Genomic DNA, 19,179 nt, shown 5'->3' on the forward strand with positions numbered 1-19,179 from the left:
CCACGTGTATCATGTAACATGCACCATTTTTAAATGACATAACTGTCTTTTCTCATTCTTTCTTCATCCCGCACCCTCACCCTCGTCTTCTCCGGCTCACCCTCGACTTCACTGACTGCCAAACCTTTTGACTAGTGCGTGCCTATTACATGCTATGTTCTTTTTTTTAGAAGAATATGAATGTTGTTTTATTTGTGAGGAGTGCATACTCAAGGAATTGCATGAGATGTGCTTAGCAAGTCGGCAAGACACTACAAAAAATGAGTCTTTTTGCGACGCATTCTCTCGTCGCTAAAAGTGCCAAAAGTGGGTCGCAAATCTTTTCGCAACGCAAACAATCGTCACCATGCATCGTCGCCGAAAAATCGTAGCCAAAGGCCATGTATGTCATTTCGCGACGTCAACAGTGATGCGTCGCAAAAAGTAACATTCAACGACGAATTTATGCGTCGCCAAAATTCTAGATTCTTTTTAAAAAATTCACTAATTTTGTAAAATTTTGAACTTTTAGTGACGCAAACCGCGTCGCAAAAAAAGCATCTCTTGTTTTAAAAACAATAATCTATATTGTATTTGGCGACGCAGAATGCGTCCCTAATGTTATTCGCATGTGTCCTGTTGCAACGCCATATTGCGTCGCCAAAAATAAAATATATATTTTTTCTTTTATTTTTTGTTAATAAAATTATTATAATATAAATTATATTTTTACTTAATATTTTAAATAAGAACATTATCAAATATAACACTTTTTAAAAAACTAAAAATATTATAATAGGGATAAAATATTTTATACAAGTAACCATTATATACAATGTTAGTAACCAAAAGTATCTACAAACGATATTACAACCACAAAGTCCATACAAAATCCAAGATGGAGTAACTTAAGACATGAAATCTTCAAAAGAAACTATATTATGAACCAACTTGAGATGATCAATCCTAAAAAAAAGTCTAGAATGAACCAACTTAAGACAAGCAACCCTTAAAAGAAAATCTAGGATAGACCAATAAAACAAAGCCTAAGATGGACCAACTTGAGACGAGGGATCCTCAAAAGAAAATCCAGGAAAGAAATGAGAAAGACACTGGAACAAAATATCCACTCTCTTTGTCTGATTCTGAAGAGCCAAGTTGTTCCTAGCTAGCTCATCTTTGTTTCTAGCCAACTCCTCTTTGTTTTTAGTTAGCTCCTCTTTGGTAGAATTTAACTCATCTTTGGTAGAAGTCAGCTCCTCTTGAAGTTCAACAATGGTCTCTGCATTAACATGATGATATGAACTACTACTAGTCGCTCTAGTACCTCCTGCTACAGATAATTTAGGCAATGGACCTAAGCCCTTAATGTATCGAGATCGTGAGCCCATGACCTGTGTCATAATATCCATGTCCTTAGGCTGGCTTATAGGCTCCATAGTTGAGGCAGAACCAGACAAATCAACCCCTTCTGTAGGCTGCACTGGTTGAGTGGCTTTAAGTTGTATCATTGCTTCCTTTATAGATAAGAAAAATCAGTATTAATACATAATAAATTTAATATATAAAATTAGATTTATAAAATACAAGTACTTAAACTTACATGTTTCTTTTCAGCTTATTCATTCCTCCAGTTATTACCTTTACGGTGGAGTTGCTCGAAGGTATCAATCAAACTCGGAAGCTCACCAGTCTCAAGATTTATCTTGAAAATAAAATACCAAATTAAAATTACTAACATATTTGTATTAATGAATAAGCAAATAACTTTTAATAAATGTCACCTACCCCATCATGAATAATTTGGACCAGCGTTTTTGAGCCATGACCGCCCTCAAGTGGCCTTAAGGACCGATTGATCGTATTCTTCTTTGATATTTTCTGCCAAACATAAATCTAAACATTAGTTTTATAAGTAATAATATATTTATACTAAAGTATAAAAATTACTCACCAATTGATCTTCTTTGCCAAAGTAATCACAGAGAAAATCCCAATCATTCTGACTCACTTTTTTATAAGGTTTACTCTTTGGTGCATCTTTGTTTTTAAACCCTCCAAGTCTTTTCCAGTGAGCCCTCATGTGATATCTATTATCACGTAATGCTTTCTTCGCAAGCTGCTCCACTTCATCTTTAATAATAGTTGTCTTAGCATAATTGAACTTGGTCTGCAAAATTATAATAATGATAAATAAATAATTTTGAAAGAATTAAATCAAGTCATTAATTACTCACGTCTAGACGATCAAAAATAAGTTGTCTGTCCTCCTTTGGCACATCATCCCAACATGTGATACGAGGAGATATTGTATCTCGAACAAGTTGAGCTATCAAATTATTAAAATAAACTCCATGTGTCCCAATACTCCTCCCTGTAAAGTCATCAAATTGGACATCTATTTTGGCTGTCTTCTTCTTTTTCAGATGTTTTTCTAATGCTCTACTTCGAGATGCATGTCTACATCTTTTTTTCTTTAGATCGCTTCTGCTTTCTCCAACTCCACTATCTCCAATTCCTCCACTACTAGTGGCAGTATTAGACATCCTACAATATTAAAATTTTATTAATAAAAAGCATAATAAAACAAGAAAATAAATAATGACTTTTTTTAATTAAAAAGCATAATGAAGCAAGAATATAAATCATGAAACATTTTTATTAAAAAGCATAATAAACCAAGAAAATAAATATAACAATATATGTATACATATTACTTGCTCAGATAATTTATCATCAATTTTCATTATCACTACTATCATCACTCTCATAATCTTCATCATATTCTTTTAAGGTATCATCTTCAACATCTTCATCATCAACTATAAAGTCATCTATGCCTCTAACAAGATCTTCACATTGCAAATGATCAATATTATTAATCTCAATTGCTTCAACATCATCACGTTGAAAGACCATATTCTCTAATCACTACAACAAATATGACTAAATATTACGGTAAAATATTACATAATTTTTAAAACGTTATAGTTGAATAAGTAAATAAAGACCCGGAGTAAAACAACAAATGAAATTCAGGCGCCAAATAAATTAGTAATATCACGCCTTTACTTCGTCCCCTCCTTTTAATTCACATTCTGATTCTATAAAATCAGAAAACAAAAGAAAAACAAAAAGCTCTCTTTCTGAAATGGAACCTCTCTGCCCTAACCGTTCCGCCTCTCTCCTATGTCCAGTCTCTCTCTCTCGATCTCTTTTCTCTCTGTTCTTCTCCCTCTATTTCTTTCACATGGTCGACGGGTGAATGGAAGTGTGCAGGGGCTTCTCTCGGAAACTAGCTTTGGAGAGGGACAGTGTGACGACATCATTCTTCAACGGTAACTCTCTCTCGCTCTATCTTTCTCTCTGAGCTACTCTATCGTTCAATCTTTCTTTCTTTCTCTCTATTTGTTGCAGGTGTGTAACAAGGCAGTGGAGGCCCACGGCTTGGGTCGTGTGACAGGGAGGCTTGACTCGTGGGTCTACGGCGTGGCTCGCTCATGGGTGCGATGGTGCTTGCGGCAGTGGTTTATTCGACGGGTTTGACTTTAGTGAGGTTATTCTACAACATTTATGAGTTTGATAATTGTTTTGAGTTTTGTATTGATTTAATTTGAGATTGAGTTTGAGGAAAAGTAATACATATATGGTTTTGAGTCGGTCATGTGATGCTCAAGGCATGATGACAGAGTTTTCTGAAGGAGATGTTTTTGTCGGTGGGGCTGAGATTCATGGGTTGAAATGACAGAAAATTGGGTCTTGGCTACCAAAGTTGGAGTATCAAGTGCTTCCTTTGCAGCTTAAAGATGTGAAACGTGGTATTAGTCATCAAGGTGGTCTTGTACCAGGTTAGTTCCAAGTTAATAGTCTATAATGTATATTGATAATCTTTTCTCAACCAATAATCAATGTATGAAGTTTCTTGTTTTTTTTTTTGGCCGTAAGACCTTAAATATGATGGACTTATTGGGCACCATGTTTCATCAATGATAAAAGGTAGAACTAATGAAAATAATTTGTGGGCAAATTATGGCCTAACTTTGAAAAACATGTCAGGTGTTTGATATGATGTTATTTCCTTTGTTGCATTTAATTTTGATAATGATGTGCATTTTGAAAACTCCATTTTTGATAATTTCTTATATGTATATATATATATACAGATCATCAATGTATATGTATATATATATATGTGTATTCAAAATTGTGAGTTGATGCATTAATGCATTTTAAAATTAAATTCAGCTTTGCCTATTGCATTTTCATGCTGAGAAATCTCTTGCACGTTGATTCTACTCCTGACTTCAAACCATCTTTCTCTGCTAATTTAAGGTAAATCTAGGAACTTTGTCTGATACTGTTTTATGTTTGTTCGCTTATTGTTGCTGAATGCTCGCACATTTCTGTTAGAATACAGTAGGTTTCACAATGCATTTACATTCTTTATTCTAAAAAGGAAGTGCTTCCTCACAAGAAATGTTTAGAGACCGCAGTTCAACCTTATTGCTCTATCTCTATATTTATTATCATTTTTTGAATTTTGATTTTTTTTTCTTTTTTACTAACAGTCAGGGTTAGAAACTATTTCCATTTTCAACATAACAAAATAGATAATTGGATATGAAGTTTTGATTTTATTTTTTTTTGCTAAAGATGCGTTTTTTGTTTTGAGATTTTCAATGTGACCTCTTGTATTGAATTGTATTGACAGTATGAATTTGATTTTGGGTTCTTGAGTTTTTAGTATATTACATTTCTAGTTGTTAGTGTTCAATGACTAATTTTACCATCTGAGCTTGTTTTTTTTTATATAGTTTTACAATCAATAAATTAGTTTACACAAAAAAAAAATGAGAAGTTGTTGTCCCATTTCGTCTGGTCTAATATTTATGCTCATGCCCTGGGATTGATGTGTTTTTTTGGGTAAGCAGGGAATATCTGTTGAGTGTTTCTTTGCTGGAGTTTGTGGTGGTGGTTTGGTCACTCTTCCAATTCAGGTCAGTTCAACTCTTATTAAAATCCCATTGCATCAGATTGAATATATGAAATTTTGTTGAGTACTAATACACTATCTGGCGGGTCAATTAAATGAAGGCTATGACTAATTTATGTTTAACACCTTCAATAGAGAATTTCAAAACTGAGGGATCATTGAAATTTCAATTTCAGGCAGTTTTTTCTAATGTTCTGTTGTACATATTTGTCATGAATGGAGAACTAACAATCATTTATTCTCTTTCTGAGCACAGCTGGGGATAGGATTCTCGATGAGAGAGCGCCCATTGTTTGCCCTTGCTACTATCGCAACGGTTGTGGTATGGAAATATAATTTATCTCTTAAAAGCTAAAAACCATGTTGTTAAAAGTTTCAATTATGTGGATCTGACTTGTGTTGTGTAATCACACAGGGAATTTTGACTATATTTCCTTATGCAGTGGCTGCTTCAACAACATTATTCCTTTACCTGCAACGCCGGTACTCTAGCTAGACAAAACCTTATACAAATTTTTGGACTTCCTTGAATTTAGACAAAAGATATCATGATATAGAATACAAAGAAAATCAAACATGGTTTATATCTTTGGGTGGTATTGACAATCACTTGTTAGATAACCATCCACTATAGTTATAACTTTTTAATTTGGGAAAGCAAAGTTACTTTGATTGGATTTTATCTCATTTTATGTTTATGGCAAAGCCAAAACACATCTTCACTATGTGTCCGGTGTTACATTTTCAATATCACACAAATATTTTCTATAAATTTTCACATCTTAAGGGCATAGCTGAAAGTGCATTACAGAAAGATATAACTCTGGTTGTTGAGGGTTTGTTAGGAGTTGTCTTTACAGTGGCTGCATTAACAGATGAAGCAATGGATGTTGGTGAGGTATTGATTTGTTTTGCTATAAAATTTCTTCTGTATAATAAAGCAAGCAGTTCATCTGAGGGCTGACTAGCTTGTCTTGTGTACCAGCTTCAATCTCCGAGATGTGATTCTAATCCAACTATTATTAAGTCTACCGGGAAAACATCACATCTCTGTCTCTCAATGGTTGATTCATTTTGGTTGACCATACTTGATGCATTGTCTCTTATTTTGTCAAGGTTTGGTTAACTTTGTACCATTGCATTTGTAGTAGGATTATAAAAATAGTATTTTTTTTTTTAAAAAAAGTAAAAAATAGTATTCTAGTAGTGCTCACTTTCGTAGGTCACAAGGAGAGGCAATTGTGTTGGAAACACTAAAGGGATATCAGGCATTCACACAGGTAATCATTGTTAGACATTTCATCTCAGTATAGGTTCATGGTGTGGAATTATTTTCTGTAAATGTCTATTTGTTATTAGAAAAATATATACATATATAGGTCCTGGATGCAATTGCAGCCGGATAATAAATGGGTCTTATCATGCCACATAATATATTTTATGTGCTATATATGTCTGGCCACATATGTTGTTGCAAGATTTTTTCGGCTTAAACTATTTCCTCTTTCTGACATCCAGTCATGTGGGGTTCTTCACGCCATTGAACCTTTAAACTCCTTTTTAGCATCACTTTTCAAGTTTACTATAAATTTTACAAATGAAGCAAAGAAAAGGAGGTACTGAATTATTTTGCAAGTTTAATGTCTTTGAAATTCTTATATTCATGTTCAACTATCTTTATGATGAACAATGGTCAGATTTATTTTTTGAAGTACTATGGTGATCTTGTATTATTGTATCATTTGGGACTTTAGTTTTCTCATCTTCTTTTTAAAAAAAAAATATATTTTTTATAGATGCTGCTTACATAATTTTTGTTCTTAGACACATCATCAAACCTTTGACTAATTGAGGAGGTTGCTATAACCATTTTCTATTTTAAGAGGTGTCAGGGTCTTAATGTAGTTTTGGCTAAAGTAAAGGGTCATGGTGTATTTTTCATTTGGGTCCCAGTATCTTATCTTTTTCAGTGACCTGACAATATAGAAGTTTTTGGTTTAATTTGAGATTTTGGCAGTGCTTTACAATTTCCTGGTTCGAAATGCTCTGAATTATTAGTTGATCAAAGAGAAACATTGTCCTTACCCCCAAAAATATGCAGGTATTTTCTTTGGGTTTGTTATTGTGGTACTTGTATTCTGCCTTTATTTTGACCATCTTTATCTGCTTTAATGTTATTCTGAACATCTGCAAATAAATATTTGGTTTTCTTGATGATCTTTATTCTAATTCCATTTGTTTATGCTACCAGGCTTTAAGAACCCTCTTCAACATTTCTCATCGCTTGCATAATGTGTTAGGTCCATCTTGGGTCTTGGTATGTCATTTGATTTTTTATCTGTCTAAAAACCTGGAATTCTTGTCTTAATTCTTTACACTAAAAAATGGCAGGTCTTGGAAACCCTGGCAGCTCTAGACCGAGCAATCCACTCACCGCATGCCAGCACACATGTAATCTTGAAAAGACTAATGCAATATCATGTAGCTCAGAGTTGTAGCATATATGTTGTAACAGAGCTGTGGTATCATGTAATAATCTATTTGGTTTTAAGGGAAATTAAATTTAAAATTTGTACATTGGATTCCTTACCATGTCTGAGTAATTTTTAGGATCTTCTAGACGTCTACAATTTTCTAGGCTTTGAAAGTGCTTATAAATGAATGGTTGTTTGTCTTTTGGTCTCAAAATCAAATCCTAGGCTGCATAAGAAATGTCTTCCAAGGTTCAGTAAAAAAAAGAACATGATTATTGATCAAGTAGAGAGAAAAAAGGGAGGAATAATAGATTTGTCTTGTTAGAACTTATCAATGAGAAGTGGAAAAGAAGCATGAAGAGTTGATTTTGGTTGCTATTTGGTAACTAGAAACTAGTATTTTTGTTTGGGATTTTCTTGCAGCATTCTTATAGAGTTCAATTTGCATACTCAAATTACACACTATGATGTGTAATTAATCTCAACCATTAATATTTTTAAGTGTGGATCACATCATATTTAATTGTATGGTTAAGATTAATTACACATTATAGTGTGTAATTTAAGTGTGCAAATTGGGAGTGTCTCTAACATTACTCATAGGTTATATAGATGCATGATTCATTGTGGGGTTTTTATTTATTTATTTAAATGGCCATTAGAGCAGAGTTTCATTACAATTTCCTTCTTTCGAAATCCAATTGAACATTATAAAAATCGGGACAGGTTCTTGCATTACCACTTTCATGCATTTTTAATTAATACAAGGAAATTTGGTTATGTTTTTTTTTTTAAAAGCCCTAGAATTACCACTTTAAGTAATTGCTGGTGTGATTCCATTATTACACTCGAATATTACAGGTGTGTAGATGTGACTAGAGCTTACAGTGCTCAAAGTGCTCAAAAGATAGAGCTTAACATTAACTTGACGGCAATAGACCTTTTGTGGACTACAACTGACTTTATTGCAAAGGGGATTGCGCATGGACCTGTGGAAGAAATGGAAACAGGTATATGAATTCCTGTTATTGCAGATTACCATTGTAAATGTTGTGTAAATTATAATTTTTTTATGCTTTTCTTTTATAATGGTATACGAATTCTAGATGGGCACTCTGTTTCAGAGCAAATGGATGGTAAAAAACCAGAAGAAAAATCACTCAATGTTTTGGACCAAGCTTCCTTTGTTCAACATGACAAGTTTCTTTTCTCAATTTTCTCATTTAAATTTTGTTGTAGCTAAGCAAATGGACTCACAACAAAGACAAGTGCACAAAGGATGATGAATTGAAGGATGGAGCAAGTTTCATGCATGGTTTACTTTTTTGTGTATCTTGTAATGTTTCTGATTTTCATTTTTGAAGTAAAAAATGTTCAAGATTATAGAACTTTATTATGTTATGCTTTCAAACTTAAGTTAGAACTAAGATCTCATGAAGTAGACACATTCATGGTTTGAATTAGTTATTGTTTAATGTAATACTTATGGTTTATCAATCTATTGAGAATTACATTTTCTGATTAATTTTAATATTTTTTTTATCAAAATACAATAATGAAAATCTTTTAATTAAAAAAAAACTTATAAGTATCCTTATCACAATAAAAAAACCTTAATATGTTATGATTTAGAAACATATTATATGCGTAACAAATTGTTATGATTTATATAATATAACAAACAAAAAACGTTATCAAAATAATCAAATGTAACAGTTGAAAAGTGTTATGCAAATAATATAAGATTAAACTTCAAATTTATAACCAAATACTCTAACTAAATGTTATTATTTGAATATTATAGCAACTAAAAATGTGTTATTGAATAGTTTAAGATAACACCGAACATAATATTCGAATACTGTTATAGAAAAGACATGACTTTTAATAACATGGGCTATGTTAGCGTTTTTAGAAGTGTTATTAATACTCCCAGTTAGCAGTTTTTAAGTGTTATGAATACTATTTTTTCTTGTAGTGAATTGTGGAAATTCCACAACTAATTGAAATGGTTGTGAATTAGCTTCTTGTACTATATGCACATCCATAGATGCTTCAACTTCATTTGCCTCTTCAACATTTGGAAAATCCCACAAATTACGTGGAGTGTGAGTCTGCAACAATTTCCACAATGGCCCATTCTTGTCATCATTTAAGTAGTAAATTGATTTTGCTTGAGATGTCAATATAAATGGATCATTCTTATACCATTCTTCCCCAATATACACACTTGTGAATTTGTTGTCTTCTTTAATTCTTTTTTTTTTAGGATCAATGTCAGTTTTAAACCATTTGCACTTGAACAACAGAACTGTGCAATTCTTTAAATAGCACAATTCTATGACCTCTTGAAGGACACCATAGAAGTTTTGTTCATTCTCTCCAGGAACAAGAATTCCACTATTCTGAGTGGTTAGTCTTACATCTCGTTGCTCCACAAGAAATTTAACACCATTCACAATAGCACCAGAATATGAGTATGCATTAAAATTGCATCTATTAGCTAAGGCATATAATTCATCAGAAATCTCAAACGATCTATCTTCTCGCATTTCATTAACCTACAAAAGTATTATGTTATCATTAACCCAAAATTAAGATTCAATACAATTATAACATCTCACAATTGACTTAATGCATCTTATTTACTTGCTTTGTTTCTAAACCATGTTGGAAACTCAACTTCTTGTTGTTGGTCCAAATCTTGCACCCCTCTAGCACGTAATTCATCCATGTGTTCACTACATAAACATTTGGTTAATTAAATTATAATAAAAAACAAAGTTTATGTAAATAAAAAGTAAAAGATTAGATGAAAGCATGAAGGACTTACTAAAGATATTTCTCAACTTCTTGGCAATTGTTCAACAAATACCATTCTGCCTTACTTCATAGTGATGATTCAAGAACTTTATCCTCTTTTTTGCCCAATGGTCGACCAACATGCTTGAAAACAGAAATTTCTCGAGGTGGGCATATTTCCGTCCTTTCATCATTTCTTTCCAGTCTATTAAAACGAGTTTCGATATCTTGAAAATACATTGAGCAAAATGTTAAAGCCTCATTCACTATATAGGCTTCTACAATTGACCCTTCTGGACGTGCTCTATTGCGAACATATTGTTTGTATATACTCATGGCTCGTTCAATGGAATACATCCATCTAAAATGTACTGGACCACCCATTATTGCCTCATTAGGCAAATGAAGAGTTAAATGAACCATGATATCAAAGAACGCCAGAGGGAATATTCTTTCAAGCTTGCATAAAATAATGACAATGTTATCTTGCATCTTCTCAAGATATTTTATGTTTAAAGTCTTGGCACATATTTGTTGGAAGAAGTTACATAGCTCAATGATAGTTTCTCGAAGTTCTTTTTTCAAGAATGATCTTATTCCTGCTGGCAATAAACGTTGCAGCAAAACATGACAATCATGTGACTTAAGCCCTGATATTTTACTATCATCCTCATTCACATTCTTTGATAAGTTGGCAGCAAACCCATCTGGAAACTTCACTGATTTAATAAATTGACAAAACAAACGTCTCTCTTCATTACTTAGAACGTATGAAGCTGGTGGTTTCTTCCATTTCTGGCCATCTTTGTAAAGATACAACTCCTTCTTAATCCCTATGTCTTCAAGATCAAGTCTAGCCATATCTGTGTCTTTTTTTTTGCCTTCTATGTTCAATAAAGTGCCAAGAATACTATCACAAACATTTTTCTCAATATGCATTACATCTAAAATATGTCTGAGTGGTAAATGTTGCCAGTACTCTAGTTGGAAAAAGATACTATTCTTTGCCCAGTTAAGCTCGTCTGGTGAACGTTTGCGTTTAACACTTCCGTATTCTTTATGTTTACCAGGAAGTCTATCTTGCAAATGTTATAACTGTGCAAAAATATTTTCAGTAGTTAACTTCCTTGGAGGCCCTCTTCGTTCAATTTTTCCATCAAATTTTTTGCTATTTCTCATTTCATCATCCATGGGAAGAAAACGCCTATGTCCAATATAAGCAATCTTACTCCTTATTTTTTTGGAAGGAGTTTCTTCATTGCAAGTTGGACACGCTTTATATCATTTTGTACTCCACCCAAACATCATAGCATATGCATGGTAATCATTGATGGTCCACATGACTGCTGCACGCATTAAAAAATTATCACCAGTCACTGCATCTCGAGTATGTACTCCTTGTGTCCCATAGCTGTTTTAACTCCTCAACAAGTGGTCGTAGATATACATCTATGTCTTTTCCAGGAGATTTTGGTCCAGGTATTAATAGAGACAAGATCAAGTTGTTTGACTTCATGCACTTCCAAGGGGGCATATTGTATATTACCAACATTACAGGGCACATGTTGTATGTCGTGCTCATGTTTCCAAATGGATTAAAACCATCAGTTGCCAATCTCAATCGCACAATTCTAGGATCCATTGCAAATGCTGGATAATTCTTATCAAATGTTTTCCAAGCTTGACCATCAGCTGGATGCCTCAAAACACCATTCTCTTTTGGTCGCTCGAAATCATGCCATCTCATATCAAGTGCAGTGTGTCTTGAACTAAATAAACGTTTCAACCTATGAGTTAAAGGAAAGTAGCGCATCACCTCTTTTGGAACCCTTTTTCCTTTTGTGCTTTTGTTTACCCATCGAATTTCGCCACATATTGGACACCTGTTTAGATCAGCATTCTCCTTCAAAAACAGAGCACAATCATGTTGGCAGACATGTATTATCTCGTACCTGAGTCCAATATCACTCAACTTACTTTTTGCCTCATAGTGAGAGTTGGGCAATATTGTGATAGGAAATGCTTTCTTCATTAAGCCAAGTAACATATCAAAAGATTTTTCACTCCACTTGTTCAACACCTTCACATGCATTAATTTCACTAAAAAATTAAGCGCCGAGAAACTTTCACACCCTGGATACAATTCTTTCTCCATTTGCTTGAATATTTCATCGAGGTTCTTATTTTGATCATTTCCTTCTTGAATAGGCTCACTGGATTCTCCAATTTCTACATGCCCACTTATATCAGCCAAAATATCTACCATTTCATCATGCACACCACCATCTAATATAACTTATTGCTCCGCAGATGGATGGTCATGTTTTTCGCCATGGTAATCCCATACTTTGTATGATAATTGAATTCCATGTTGTACCAAGTGTAGCTCCAATAAAGGTAGTGGTTGGAGCAGATGATTCAAACAATTGTTACACGGACATCTAATCTCTCTATTTTCATTAGCATATTGAGCAGCTCGTTGGAGAAACAAGCGGACACCAACTCTATATTCACGAGAGAGTCGATTCCTCACAGTCATCCAACTTTTGTCAATTGTCATGTTGTAGAACTGACACAAATATATTTACAACATATAAGAACATGTCTTGAATTGTCCAAAATGGGACAATCCAGAGATCAATGACAAGTCCGCCATAGACTCATCCATTCCTAAAAGAATCTAAAATTTGAGCAAGTTATTAATTTTTTATTATGCAAAAGTAAATAGAATGTCTACTTTTTATGTCACAGTGAACTAAACTCATCAAAATGTGTCACCGTGGAATTTATCGAATGACAATAAATATTATAACAAAAACACAATGAAATGATTTAAACACAACAAGATAAGAGAATCGCATGCTTCCTCAGTTATAGTTAATTTCTGCATTAAAGGACTCAATTTAATTGCTGAAAACCAGAGAAAGAGTAATCTCTTTACAGCACAAAAGCTACAAAAATTGAAGATCAGAAAAAATATTTGATTAAACTACAATGCAATAAATCCAATTTGTTAATAATACTCCACAACTTAATTCTTTTATTTAGGAAAGAGAGCTAAGCACTAGTACAATTTTAACTAAATATATATAATCAAGAATGTGTAGATTTTTTTTATAATCAAAGACCAAAACAGAGTATTAGTGGCACCAAAGAGATGAGACCATATATATACACAAAAAGCACTATACAATTTTGACTAATTATATATAAATGTATCTTGCATTATACACAAAACCATGTGCTAAAGTTCCTAACAAGTATACACCAAAAATAGTTTTCGTTGAGTTGGAATAATTACCAGCCAAACTAAAAGTAAACACCCTTTCATTTTTTGTTCTTGAAAAACACAAAGAAGAAGAAAACAATGGTTCAAATACTCTCAAACAGATGAGACAACAAAAAGCTAATCACAATATTAATATATAAACCAAATGTGGAAATTCGTATTTCTTCAAAGTGATTTTACACATGGATAAAAGTTTTTTTCACAACTTAATCAATAGAGACAGAGATGTATATATATATATATATATATAAAAGCTAAACCCTTAACAGAGAAAAGAAATTAAATTAAAAGCAATAGAAGAAGCATAATTGCGTGCATTGAGATTAAATAAAAAACAAACAAACTACAAAAAATAAAAAGTAAAATCATAAGAGTATATGCCTCTTGAAGAGACACTGAATAAAACAATCTAACTAATATAGATTGTGCCTTATAAGAAATAATATAGAATCTTTACAAAATAAAAACTAGAAATGTATATAATTTGACAATCAAAATTATTTCAGAATATAATCAAAATAATTTAAGACATTTAACTTACCGTTTCAGTGAACCGTGAGAATCGTCCCGCGTCCCTGAGTTAGAAAGAGGGGTTGAGAAGAAAGCAGTCGATGGAGGGCTGGAACACAGTGAAAGGTTATCGAGATGAAAGTTGTCGATGAAGTAGAGTGAAAGGTTGTCACCGAAGACGAAGAGAGTCCTCAGACATTGTCGAGAGAGAGGCGGAAACGGGTCAAGCTGCTAATGGATAATGAATGAGAGTAGAGTTGCGGATGGAGCTGTCGATGGACAATGAATGAGAGGAAATTTGTTGAAGATAGTCGATTGAGAAAGAGAAAGTTGAGAGGAAGGGAGGAGGGTTCAGAGAGAGGTGAGGGGAAGGTTTTTCCAAGTTTTTTTATTTTATTGAGTGGAGATAAAATAAAAAAGGCGGAGAGATAAAACAATACATGTCAGTTTATTAAAACTTTATTTGTTATTAATAATATTTTAAATACATATAATAAATAATAATTCTTTAAAACTATATATAAAATAAATTTATTTAATAAGTTATAACTATTTATTAAACCATGAATTGAAAAGAACATTTGGCGACACACAATTGCGTCCCAGAAAATTGTAAAAAAAATTGGAGGGAATTTTTCCCACTAAATAAGCATCATTTGGCGACACAAATATTTGTCGCAAAAAATGACCCTAAATTTTTTAAATATAAATAATTATTTAGCCCAATCATACATTTCGCGACGCAACAAATCGTCACTGAAGACACATTCATGAGTTTTTTCGCGGCACATACCGAAATGCATCACCAAAAGTACAAAATATTAGAGGGAAATTTTCGCACCAAAATTTTCTCCTTTCAGCAGCGCTTCAGAAGCGTCGTGAAAAGAGAACAATTGAAAATTTAAGTTATAACCTTTTTCGCGACGTGTGTCCTAAAATGCGTTGCTAAAAGTTTGCCTATTGCGACGGATTACGCCAAACGCGTCGCAAAAACTCTTGTTTTTTGTATATGAGATAATACCACCAATCTGCATAATTACATGATATCCCACACCAACACCAGTTTGGGACAAAAAAAAAATTTGTTTCATGGCTCATGCCATTTCCGATTCGTCCTTATAGTTCATATAATGCATTGTAGCATTTGTAATTTGCTTAGATCAAATTTTCGCGAAGTTTCTCTGATGTGTTGTGGATTTGTTTAACTCTATATCATATATGTAGATCTTTGTGCCTATTTAACCTTTTTGTACATTTTGAGCATAGGATAAAAACTTATTTGGTATGTTAATGACTCTATCATAGTTATGCATGTTTAGATATATTAAATGTGCTTATAGGCCCGTTTAGGCTAGAAAATGACATTTTCGTAATTTTAACATGTTTATGGTATATTTGTAATTTATGTACTTTATGATCGAGACCACATTATTATGTGGATATATTTGTGATATTCGACACAAGGAAATCCTAGCGAGAAATTTGGTGGAAAAGTCACAATGGGGTCAAATACCTAGTTCAGGGTGAACTTAGGGGTATTTTGGTAATTTTATAAATTACTGAGGTTTGTTGAGTAATGGGAATTAATTTGGTGGGTATTTGGGCTTAATAGATTTAATTGGGAATATGTGATGTAATTTGAGGTTAATGGGGGATTAGGCTAAATATGACTATTTTGCCCTTGAGTGCTTTAGAAGGGATTAAAAGGTGAGGGCAAAATGTTATTTTGGCTAGTGGGCTGAGTCAATTGATGAGCACTTTGGGGGACTTACATGTTACTTTCCATATCTCTCTTTCTCTCTTGGTGGTTTCTATCTCAAAAGCTTGGTTAAGCACTTGAAGAATTGGTGTTCAATCTTGGAAGTTTGATGGAGTTTCTTAAAGAGGAGTAAGATTAGCTGGAGTTGGGCACTGCTAGGTGATCATCCTAGGTACGATTGATGGTAACCTATCTTAATACTAGTTACTTAACTAGTGTTATCTTCAATAGGTAATAACAACTCAATCAAGTGAATATTAGTAGTACTCAAAATAGTCCCGTATGAGATAAGAGTACTTGTAAGTTACCAAATTGAGGGTTAAAACTGAGAGGCTTTTGAATAGAACTTAGTCTTGAGAAGACAAGTATTTTATGGTAACAAAATACTGTAAGAGTTCTATCTATATGGACCTAGGGGTGATGCCGCCTCTCATGAGAATTGGGAGTATTCTCAAGAACGTCAATTAATATAAATTGTACATGGCCATTAACATGCAAAGCAAGACATAAATGTCTCAAGTGAACATAGCAAATGTGTGTGTGTTATCACTGGTTGGTTATAAAGGAAAGTTGGTTCAATGCCAAGTGCAACCAAATTTTCAACAAACTTTGTGATAATTACACTATAGTAAAGTTCAAGTTGAAAAATACTTTACTTTATGCATCAATGCAATGGCTTCTATTAGAGAGAATAATTATTTAATCAAGCGGGGGAAATGTTAAATTTTAAATATAATGTTTGATTGATTAAATAAATATTACAAAATGTGAACTATTTAATCTAGTAGGGGAATGCTACACTATTTATATAATATAATATTTAGATTTAATAATGTGACAAAATATGTCACATATTGTAACATAATATATATGAGAGTTACATTTTTTTAGATAGTGTGAATATCTAAATGTATAACATATTTGGAGTTACAAAATCAATTACAAATTTGTAACTCCCAAATATTACCCAATAATGTGTAGATTATATGTTACACGTTTTGAGTTGAATTTCACAAAGTCATAAGTGATATGGTTATTAGAGATGTGATTTTAACTCCTATAATAAGTATGGAGGTTACAAATGTTGAGATTTTTGCCCTTAGTGCGTATTTTATTTTGGTCTCTTCCTCATTATACATAAGGACACAACCTAACCCTTATCTTGAGGCATCTCAAGACTAGAGCGTTAATCAAACGTCGCTTCAACTCTTGGAAGCTGTTCTCACATCTGTCTGACCACGCAAACTTCTGGCTCTTGTGTGTCAACTCTGTCAATGAGGAAGCTATCCTTGAGAACCCTTCCATAAATCGCTTGTAATAACCCGCCAATCCAAGGAAGCTTCGAATCTCTGAGGCATTCCTTGGTATTGGTCAATCTCTGACTGCCTTAATCTTAGCTGGGTCAACCTTGATTCCATCTTTACTAACAATGTGACCCAAGAAAATAACGTGAGGTAACTAGAACTCGCACTTCCTGAACTTCACAAACAGTCTGTGCTTTCTCAGCCTCTGTAAGACCAACCTGAGATGTTGCTCGTGCTCTTCCTTTGACTATGAATAAACTAGGATATCTTCGATGAAGACGATCACAAACCGATCTAGATAATCCTTGAACACGCTATTCATCAAATCCATAAAAGTTGATGGGGTATTAGTTAAACCAAATGACACGACGAGGAACTCATAATGCCCATATCTTGTGTGAAAATTTTTCTTTGGTATGTCTTCCTCCTTGGTCCTCAACTGGTGATAACCATATCGAAGATCTATCTTTGAGAATACTGTTTTACCCTGCAACTAATCAAACAGATCATCTATCCTTGGCAGAGGATACATGTTCTTAATGGTTAACTTATTTAGTTCCTTGTAGTCAATGCACATCCTCATATAACCATCCTTCTTTTTCACAAATAGGACTGTCACACCCCATGGAGAGAAATTGGGTCTAATAAAACCCAATTCTAACAATTCATGTAACTGTACCTTCTCTCATGTGCGTATTTTTGTTGATTAAATAAAATTAATATTTTTCACTCATATTTGTATTTAATTATACATGCCATTTATCATGAAGATCCAATATTATTGATGTGGTATTGAATTAAGTATATGTATAATGATATACATACAAGATGATTTAATTCAAGATAATAATATAAAAATTGTCTGTAATCGCTAAATAAAGTGGGAGCTTTATTTAATAAAGATTATGAGTATAGTTTATCTTATGTTTAAGACAAAGCAGTTTATCCAAACTATTAAGTATAATGACATAAAGAGATAGATGTACCATATACAATATAGATTGTACTGGATTAGGACACGATGAAAGAAAGAACTTTTGATAATTTATGTTAAAATATAGAAGTTCAACATTCATCAATCGATGGTCGTTTGAGACTTGGCCGCAATCCTGAAGTAAGTAATGAACTCTTCTTCGTACTTTTATGGCTTTTGACTTATCAGGTAAGGTTCAATATTCTTACAACCGAATTCTTGATATCTTGGAGTCATAGAACTACAAGTGGCTGTGAACATATTTCACAGATATGAAATCTACTCCTTACTTAATTGAAATCATATTATTTGTTTTTAGTATTGATCCAGGGCTTGAACATAGAGTGCTTAATTTCTGATAAAGAACAGAAATTTCATTCTATAATTAAATTTATAAAATAATGTTCATTAGCGAATCAATGAAACTAATTGATAAAGACATAATTAAAGAGGTTAACGGACATTAAGACCTAGCTTTAATTATGAACAACTAGCATAGGGTCATAACTCATGCAATGACTAAATCATTGGACGACTTTATAGTCATAACTTCTAATAATATAATACTATAGTTTTCAGAGTTCAACTATGAATTTTTAGTGGAATAACTCATAGTTAATAAATTAATTAATGGAACTAAGAGTGAGTGAAATTAATTAAATTATTGGAGCTTAGAACTGTGGATCCATATTGTCCCCGTACTAGCTCGATAACACAGATGTAGGATTTTGGTATTAAATGGAAATAATTAAAAAATAATAAAGTATTATTTTTAATCTCACAAATTAATATTATTTGTGAAATAATATTTAAAATATTTTTTATGAAATAATATTTAATAGCAAATAAAATTATATTGATAATTATGTGAAATTAATTTTTTATTGAAAATTAATTTAATCTTGTGGTATAATTGTATACTACATAAAATAATATGATAAATGTCCAACAAATACCATTTTATAGAGATAAAATATCACAGGGTCCAAAGCCCTGTAGTTGGCGCCAACCACAGTCCAAATGACTGTGGTCCACGCAGATGCCAAATAAGATTAGGGCTACGTCTTCTTTTGATTGTTATATTAATAGAAATAAC

Source organism: Humulus lupulus, chromosome 9 (assembly GCF_963169125.1).
Source record: "Humulus lupulus chromosome 9, drHumLupu1.1, whole genome shotgun sequence".
Taxonomy (NCBI): domain Eukaryota; kingdom Viridiplantae; phylum Streptophyta; class Magnoliopsida; order Rosales; family Cannabaceae; genus Humulus; species Humulus lupulus.